The 10,000-nt window shown below is 42.7% G+C and overlaps 1 protein-coding gene across 2 annotated transcripts in view; it reads right to left on the bottom strand.

The window, feature by feature from the left end:
• tjp2b (tight junction protein 2b (zona occludens 2)) overlaps positions 1-10,000 on the bottom strand; it is a 108,390-nt gene that overhangs the window by 97,219 nt on the left and 1,171 nt on the right. The gene's annotated exons all lie outside the window — the stretch shown is intronic.

Raw genomic sequence — 10,000 nt, 5'->3', positions numbered from 1 at the left:
GCAACCTGCTGAGGAAGCTGAACAGAGAAGTGGAGAGGAAGAAAGAGAGAAGGAGAGAGAGACTACTGCAGTGCGTCTAAGCAGAGAGAGTAACATCATGAATATTGAAACCAGGCTCTACCTCCATCTCCTCTCTCTCTCTCTCTCTCTCTCTCTCTCTCAGAATCAGGCTCTACACTGGCTGCTGCCCACATTATTTTTGGAAAGGTGTGAAAAATGGCAGTCTTATAACTGTGTCACCCTTTGAGCCTCTTCCAAAAATACACTGTATCAAGGTACCAGAAATAGCAATAGAAGTAAAAGAAAGGAAGGAAAATGGAGTTGAAAAGTCAAAGATTTCAAATGACAACAGCTGTGCAGTCTAATCATCTGCAGACAGCTTGTAGAACACTTTCACTTTTACCCCAAAATAGATATAACTGTAAATAAGGGCACATCTGCACTGCACTGTGTTTGTGTTATATAAGCATCTGTGTGTGTGTGTGTGTGTGTGTGTGTGTGTGTGTGTGTGTGTGTGTGCTCATGCTGGATGACAGTGGGAGTGGCGTTGTGGAGGGTACTATAACACACCATCACCTCATCCATCTGGCCTCTGCTAATTAACACTGCTGCAGGAGATGTGCACATACACACACACACACACACATCTCTGACTCTGAGAGCACGTGCAGGACAAGAAGCAGAGAGGAGGAAGAGAAAAGGACACACGATAAAGGAACAGACTGGAAAACATGAGAGAGGGAGGAAAGGAAGATGTTGAAGAATAGAGAGAGAGAAGGAGGTTTTAGTCTGTGCTGTGTTAACAAACACATACATGTACATCAGTCCCCCAGAAGAAAGACGGGAAGTGCAGTTTGATGTGAGGTATTCTCTGATAATGTGTGGTGTAATGTGGAAAACTCCAGCTCTGGGAATCAGAAATGGTCTTACAAGTCAACTGTTTACTGAGTCAGCATTTATACTTCGCTATTAGAACATGTTACCGCCACTATTTCTGATCAAGACTCTTGTTATTAAAGGGTCACTTCTACTTTTCGGACTTCCCTATAGTGGTAGTAGTAGTGATATCTCTCCATACTGATAGTTTTGGTTCTCTTCGTCCAGGTTTTGAGAGGTCTGTCTCTGAGATTTCTGCCAATACAATGGAAGTGAATGGGATTTGGTTTGTGGTGGCCACTGGACCGATAAGATACATGCTGCTGTTGAATCTTATCTCAATCTGTTACCTTCAATAGGTGTCATTGTATTGGAGTTGAGGCAGAAATCTCAGCAACAGATATCACAACACCTGGACTAATAGAGGCAAAGCTATGGACAGACACTGCTAGAGGTAGAGAAAATCTGTTTTTTGAATATTGTGAGTGAACTGACCCTTTTAAATGTTTACACCTACCAGCTTCTAGATGAAACTGATGCACATGTGAGTAGTAATCAATGAACAAAATAGTTTTAACCAAATTAGATACTGTGTGAGTGTGCAGACTCGACAGAAACAACAGACAACAACAGATCAAAACGTGAAGGAGCAAGATAACTAAGCAGGTCTGGCAAAATCCAACAGGTTTACTTTCCATGTACATATGGGCCACAGTGTGACCTCAGGAGGATGCACTGGCAAAAGGTGTTACTGTATGCTAAATATTAGAATAATACCACTTTTGCAATGACGCTTTTAAGTCTTTGTGACTACAAAGTAAGGAGTTACTGTCATGTTTTTGCATTTTAGTTTTGTTATTTCTGGTTTTAAGTTAAAAGAGTTCTCATGTGTCATCGTTTGCTTCACTTCCTGTTTTCTGGCCGTTGTGGTTGTTGATTAGTTTCACCTGTCAGTCTGTGTCAGTTCGCCTTCATACCTCATGTGTCAAGCATTCCAGGCTTTTCCATGTTTCTGGACCTTTGCTTTGTTTTTCCTGGACCTTGCATGTTTTTGGACTTTTGGATCCTTGCCTGCTCTGTGTTGGATTTGTTTGTGTGTTTGGTCTCTGGCTTTGACCTTTGCCTGCCTCTCCATCCCATAAGCCTTTTGTCTTTTGCTATTTTTTTTAAAATAAATCATTTGAACTGCACCCGCTCTGCATTTATAGTCTGCATTTGGGTCCTTGCCCGAGCATTCCTTGTTTCCACGTATGCGCAAGCGTGACAGTTACTGGCCACCTGCTCACAGAGCAGCAGAGGGAGTGGAGTGCTTTGAAACTTCAATAAGTGATTCTTTTCCACACACAGTGTAAACCAGATAATTAGCTTTTGTCACAATTTGGCCACAAACTGTGCACCACACCATCTTGCTGTGGTACTCCTGCCCTTAGAGGACTCTTACACTCTCACTTACGAGCTGTGTTTCCATCTACTGTCAAGCAAATTTTAAGTGAAATTTTGAAATGTCACAACTAAAGAGAACAAAGAAAATGCAACTTAGACCTGTTTGGAGTGAATATAGGCTACACAAAGCTTAGTTTTGTTAGAAGTTGGTAGTAAAAGCTACGTTACGCATGGCTGTAGTAAACAGAGTAGAAGAGCTCTGCAGGAATTTGTTTTCTTTGGGCAAGCTGTAATTGTTCTTTCGTGTCAGCCAGTATTGGCCATGCTGTCCAGAGACGAAGAGTATGAAGATGAAGAGCGTTATGGGAATATCCAGTAAGACGAGAACAGTGGAAACAGCTTCTTCTTCTTCTTTGGGTTTTGTAGCAGAAACAGCTGATCGGTCATGTCAGTTACATTAGTTATGTCAGAATTTATTCTGTAAAGGTGTTTCCATCTCCCATTTAGTGCATGAACACTTTTTTTTTTTAAATTTTGCCGTTTCCATCGAGCTTTTCGAATGTGATATTTCCAAAAGTGCATAAAAAGACCCTGATAGAGATGTGGCCCCTGTATGCTCTGCAATGCAGTTGTTGTGTAGTGCCACACCGTGCATGCTCTGTGTGTTAGAGCAACATACTTCACACGGTACTTGGTCAATAAAGCAGAGCGTGACTCTGGGGGCTAATTGTGCTGTGGATCATCTTGTAGTGATGAAAAGCCATCCGCAGTTACACGTACAGTATATCGCAGTCATTTGTAATATGAGCTGGTATAAATCATACTTCTTGCCCTTTTGATTCTTCGTGAGCTTAATAAGTACTTGCAGCACGGTGTCTTCTGGTCTCTGGATGTCACGATAACGGCTGCAGGGTTGCTGAGTGAGACAGCAGGAGGCAGAGAGGAGAAGAGGGCAGGATGGGAAACGACAAAGACGAGGTGACCCCCCCCGGACACTGGGTCAGAGCCATGTTTTATTTTCACCTTAGTCTGTGTCACTGTGGCTGTTGAAAATGTGTCAAGGTAGCAAAAAAAAGTGCTGTGTGCGCGTGCTTCTATGTACCAAGTGTGTGTGTGTGACATTAGCTCTTGTGTGTCTGTGCATGTGTATCTTCCTGGTGCAAGAAACGTGTCAAAATGAGTGCATAATTTCCTTGTGTGTGTGTGTGTGTGTGTGTGTTTCTGCCAACACATGGGCAGCAGGTAAGGCTCTGTAAGGTGGTAAGATGAGTCTGCAGGATTCTCTACCATTATGCCTTTTTAATGAAATGGAGGAAGTGAGACAGATCAATACAACGAGCTGCTTTTAATCCAAACTGCAGACAAAACTGGAACAGAGCAGAATTCTTAAATAGAAAGTCGGGCAGAGGTGTGTGTATAAGTGTGTGTATAAATGTGTTTGGGGGGCTGGATAGTCTGGGTAAATAGCTAAAAACTGGAGGCTCCTTAGTTACAATGTGCTTGTTTATGCGAAGGCCACAAAACAGTTGAACAGCTGCTAAATGAAAAGTGTTAATGTTTGAGAAAATTTAGACAAGTCATAAAACACACGAGGGATGTTCATTTTATTTCTACATGTCAGTGTACCATATCTGGAGTCCAAACATGGTGCTATTGAGTTACCATTTTCAAGGACCATTTATCATTTTATCTGCGTTCAGCGCAAGTTTCGATTGCGTGAGCTGAGGCTGCAACATGTTAAAGACAAACTCTAACTAATGAAGTGCATCTGAGACAGAAGATCTAATCTCTCTAAGCAGATATGTGTATATGAATGCAGAATCTGGAGGTTCGGGGTGTGATTTTGGAATAGGAAACGTTCTGGTTTGTAGTCTGAATAGTATTGACCAATCACATTTGAGCGGACTCTGGTGACATGCAGGTAGACAGTGCGTGTGGAGAGTGCAATTGCTGAAATGCAATGTCAGAACCCCTCAGTTATCACCTGACAATGATTTAGCTTTTAACTTACTTTCAACTTTCAACTTTAAAAAATAAATAAATAAATAAATAAATAATCTGTAGTTATGGAGATATTTTTTCATAGAGAACAATGACTGGCGCACAGAAGAGGAAGTCTTGATCCAGATATCTGTTATCTGGATATCCACTGCCTATGCTGGAAGTCCTGAGACATCAGGTGCTGCCCCCAGAGCCTAAATCATCGCCTGGCGATAGCCAATAGGTTCCGAGATTGCAGAGGATCCACAGTTATACAAAACAGAATCATCTGTTTATCAGTGAGTGGTTATATTTCTCACACACTGTGGGCTATCTTACAATCTACCTGTTTTATTCAGCAGCATTCAGCAGGGCGGCTGTTGCCAGGAGGTAGAGTGGGTTGTCAAAGTGTAAATAAAACACTGAACCCCATCTTACTCCTGATGTTTGGACAAAACCTTGCACCAGTGTTTTACATGAATCAGTAACAGAGCACTAAACATGCTCATGTTTTTTGGTGAATTAAATGTATCTGTTTGCAACTAATGAGCAGCTCATAGAAAAATGGAAGGAATGAATGTGAACTAGTTCATTTTTTGGGACTGTGAACTTGGTTCAAAATTCAGGTTTGTGTTCCAGGGTGGCTTCCAAATACAATCCTTCTCCTGGAGAACTCCAGGGGTCAGCCTGCTGTCAACACGCACCCTCCCTGCTCAAGTGTCCTTGATCTGAAAGGACTGAATCCTCGCCTGTTGTTGGAGCTGATGTAAATCTTCATCACCATCACCGCTCTGTACGATCCTCACTTCTCTGTGTAAACATCTCATGTCTGGTACCCTCTCCTTGACATTCTCCTCACTGCTGACTGCAGGAGAGCATGTTAAGGTTCAGTATTACAGGTGATCATAAGTCTGCTGCACAATCACGTTGCTGAAGGTTGTGCTGTGATACAATGCTGGTTAGCCACAGAGTTCAATATATCATGCTCCTACATGGTTCCACTCATGCAGATGTAGAGAACAAAAGCAATGAAAAAATCATTTCAATTGGTCTTTTGAAATTGGATTGAAAAATAATGGTCGTGTGCAGATGAGTCTTGGTTTCGTAGAGACCACTATTTTAACACCACAGACCGTTTTTTTCTCTGTTATTTGTAGTTCAGCTTTTCTGACCTTGACTTGACAGACTGATGACATTTTCTGAGGGCTCACTGTTGCAGTGGTGTTATGACTGGACTCTAATTTTAGAGATCCATGTGACAGTAAACAGTGTACCAGCGGTTGCCTGTCACATCCTCAGGTGCACTTTTGTTGAGAATCTTCCAGGGCCCTTGAGCAGCTCTGGGCCCCTGAATCATTTAAGAGGCCCAGGTCTATATTCTACTCAATGACTTACAGCAGCTGTATTGAGCATAAATTGCTTCATGAGTGAGAACAACTCCACTTTTGAGCCAAGCAGCACTACATGAAACTTCTTTTTACCATAAGTGGTCTCAATGTCAACATTAAATTCACTTCCAATGTGTGCCTTGATGTAAATGATAATAATCATTATTCTATTGGGATATATTCATAACATCAGGGGGACATTGAGGAGAAACCACGTCTCATCTATGACATGTCTCCACGGGCTGCACAAGCAGCATGTCAGCGGAGTAGTTAGTCGTCTGTCAGCATCACACAGGATGCGTTCAGGCACAGTACAGCTGTGTAGGTCACGTGCTCGGAGCCCAATACACAATCACTGTACTGTAGTTACATGAGTAGACTTAAAAAGATTAGAAAATCGCAGCCTGTGTAGACGGATTAGGACAGAAGTGTATGTGTTCCAGCAGATGCACATGAGACAGATGACTGAAAAAGGCTCCACTGGCTGTTACACACTGCTCTTGCGCCTCGCTGCTGTGCTCAAGTTCAACTAGATTCACTTTGACCATGTTGTTGATGACAGCTATCCCCGACATAACCTGAAAGTGACCTGAGATGGCTGAAAACAGATTCATGGAGTCAAACTTCCTGATAGCTGGGTTTTTAACCATTCAATCGGGACAATATCGCTGCCTTCTTGTAAAGTGGCGTAATCCACTAAAAGTCTTTCCAAGACTTGTTTTGTCTGTCACACTTCCCTGCCTTGCGCTGTACCTTACACCCTATCTGCTGATCATATGTAGAGAGCATCAGAGGAAAAGGCTGACTGATTGACAGGCTCCTGTCATGGTTGGCCTTGGCAGCTGGTGTCTGCTGTAAGCCCTAGATCCAAGCCTGAAAACGTTTCCTCAGAAACATCTGGGTGACATCACAGTGACTGTAGAAAGGCTGTGTGTTTGTGTAGTGGATGAAATAGAGGGAGCAGCCACCCCCCAGTACGACCTGTCACCTCATGGTCACTCTGACTGTTTAACATACGGCCTGCTGCTGATTATCCTGCATTGACAGCCCTCTGTCACTCTTATGAGGTATACCTGTGTGTGTGGCAGTATTTTTGTAGTGTGTTCCAGTGTGCAGCAGTGTGTAAACGGAGAGCTAGTGGATGCTGTAGGCTGTGGGTCACCTTAGGGTGCCATCTATCCACACAGCCAAATGGATCAATCGATAGAGGAACATTAATCTGTAGAAGCACTCGCCTATAGCCCCGACAGGACAGCACTGATTAGAATAAGAAATATGGACCCACCCACCCCTGGCAAATACTCGCACTCTGCCACAAGTACACACACACTGTCACACACACAAAATAAAAATGACCCCCCCCCCCCCCCCATCTCCAGTGTAGGGTGACACTGTGCTGACACACACAGGCTTCACTGCACAGAGAGCAATGGAGAAACTCTAACTGTCTCACACTGAGCTACGGTCTACAACAAGGCGTGAAGATTCAATTCACAGCCGTTAAACAGCTGAAGACATTAGTGATCAACGTGAGACAGGCCAGAAACAGGCTGAATGTTTGCAACACTCAATTCAAAACAACAAATGCATGTGCATATACAGCACGTGTGTGGTGATAGGGTCTTTTCTGACCTAAGCTTTCAGAACACAAGCACTGCATTAACCTGCTAAGACCTGGCATCTTTACTAGGACATCAGATCTTTACTGATCTTAATAAACACACTGTTTCGGGGTTTTTTGACTGATCAACTGATTCCAACTTTTATTGTACTTTTTCTAAATGAGGATCTGGGTTCGGTTATATGACTGAATAAATAAAAGGAATAATAAAACAAATATGGAACCTTGCCTTTCAGACCCAACAGCTGAACCTGTCCAGTACTACTGAATTTGAGACCCGAACCTGATCGAGACTATATTTTTGTTATTTCTTTTTCAAAGACAAAGTTATACGCTTGCTTTGACAGACCAACACAGAATATGGCACAGAAACCGAGCAGCAGAAAACATACAGAACCGCTACTACCCAATAAGACATGACCTGCCTTACGTGTTGGTTGATCAACTTTGCCTTTTTCCTACATCGACCAGATGAACGTGGCTGATTTGCCTTAACAGTTGTAATCCAGGGGAGAACTTTGTGCAGGCAAGGCCTCGAGGAAGGCTGGAGATTTTTATCTGTTGTCATGACAATGTCATAACGTTTCCACAGTGCAGTGACCTTCCCTGAATTATTTGGGGTTTTAAGAAGCCCTCCATTTGCACATTTTTGTTAGCTTGCCAGGCTAACACAACATGCTCTCTCTCTCTTCCTGCTTCCAGTGGGCAATGTGTATCTACTTGCAATACATGACAAGCATCCATGCAGACAGAGAGAGAAAAAGAGAGAGAAGTTTTACTTGAAAATAATCCAACCCGACCCCAAGGCAAGACACAGCCCTGGTCTTGTGCTAGAACCCGTCTGGTTCAGGTCAGGTTGCTGAATTCTACCTCATACACCTTCCTGCTGCCCCAGATACTCAGCAGAGTACCGAGTGTGGATTAATTCACCACTAAAAATCGTCCCCAGCAAATGTCTCTCCACTTGTGCATATGTTTTTTTTAAATTGAAAGTGTATATTTGTGGTCTGTTTTTAAGATTAAGAAGTATTGAGAAGCAGACTAACACTGCTGGTTTTAGTCTTTTCGTGGGATGATGACCTTTGATGAAAAGCTTTGAAAAACCAGCCCTGTTCATCTCATGCAGCAGCACATACTTTCAGACCTTTAATCTGTGGTTACAGTCGTGTTTGAAGCATTAAGAACGTCCTCATGTTATTAATGAGATCTACACCGTCACTCTCTCAATTTGCTGATTTGACTGCAGTTTATATCATACCGTAATATGGCTGTAACGTACTGGAATGATGTTAGATGCTTTGAAGACTTATGATCAGAATAAGTAAGATGCAGGTGAACACACTGTTTTCTTTGCTATCTGTATGTTGGCTGTGTTTGCCGTCAGATGACCTTGCCACACCTTAGCTTTAGCTGAATCGATGCCTGTGGGCTGTGTTACAGTAATGACTACTAGATAAATAGCGCAGGATTGACGATGTGTTTCTCCAGCTGTGTGTGGACAGAGAGGCTGCTGTAGTGTTTGATTGGTTTATCAGCGACAGATCCGCAGCTGCCTCTGCACTCCCCCGCCGACGCCCAGCACTGAATCTAATACTGCTCCAGTCCCGGGACAAATCCATCAATCTCTCTCTCTCTCTCTCTCTCTCTCTCTCTCTCTCTCTCTCTCTCTCTCACACACACACACACACACACACACACAAGGTCCGTCTGACTAACAATTCAACAGCAGTGTTACATTACATTCAGAATTTCAAGTCTCTATATAACTGTCTCTCTGTGTCTCTATCCCTGATTCACACACACACACACACACACACACACACACACACACACACACGCCTGAAGGATGTCTGTCAATATCAATAAAGTCATCTCTTTATCTTGTCATCACGATCTCACACATACACACACCCACACACACTGCATCTGTTGTGATACGCTGATAGAGCCTTGTTAAGCAGCTGAGCCAAACACAGCTAAAACAAATATGGATTTTACAACCAAACATCGTATAACATCCTTTCACTGCATGCACAGATGAGCTGGCTTGAGAGAGATGGCAATTCATGTTTAAATCCGATGAGAAATTCACCCGACAGTCAAATGAAAAGTCAAATGAAAACTAATCAACTTTAATAGGAAACTCATTCACCTACAGTATGCATTTCTGCCCCAGACAGCACTGGTGACCACTAAAGCTATACAAGTGATGTAAGCTTGGTTAAAGGCATAGTCTGATATTTTGTAAAATGCTGACCTGTCCATCAGCTATATAATTATCTTCAGGATGTGTTCAGACTAATATATCACAATCAGAGATTGTCATTTAATAATGAGAGATGTATCAAGAGTGAGCAGCCATGCCAGCCGCTCTGTGAGGCTAACACTACAAGCTAACATGCTTACAATAAAAGATATGAATATGCTGGCATACAGACGGAACTGTTGACCATGGTCTCTGCCTTAGTTAAGCATGTTAGCATGCTAACATTTGCAAATTAGCTCTAAACACAAAGTACAGCTGAGGCTAAAGGGAGCGTCATGAGTTTTGCAGATACTTTTTGGTCATAAAATAAATAAGCTGGGCAAATTCAAAATTCTAACCTGGTGAGAGGAAGATTAATTTCACAGCAACTGACCAAGTAGAGATAGTTCAGTCTGGACCAGATTGGTGGATCAACCAACCAGTCAACATTACCATCACTTGAAAAGAATAACTGTCCCAGAAGCAGTTTCCTGATGAGCAGCCATC

This window comes from Chaetodon auriga, chromosome 5 (assembly GCF_051107435.1).
Source record: "Chaetodon auriga isolate fChaAug3 chromosome 5, fChaAug3.hap1, whole genome shotgun sequence".
In the NCBI taxonomy this organism is placed as follows: domain Eukaryota; kingdom Metazoa; phylum Chordata; class Actinopteri; order Chaetodontiformes; family Chaetodontidae; genus Chaetodon; species Chaetodon auriga.
The sequence above is the reverse complement of the archived record's forward strand: the minus strand, read 5'-3'. Positions and strand labels throughout refer to the sequence as shown.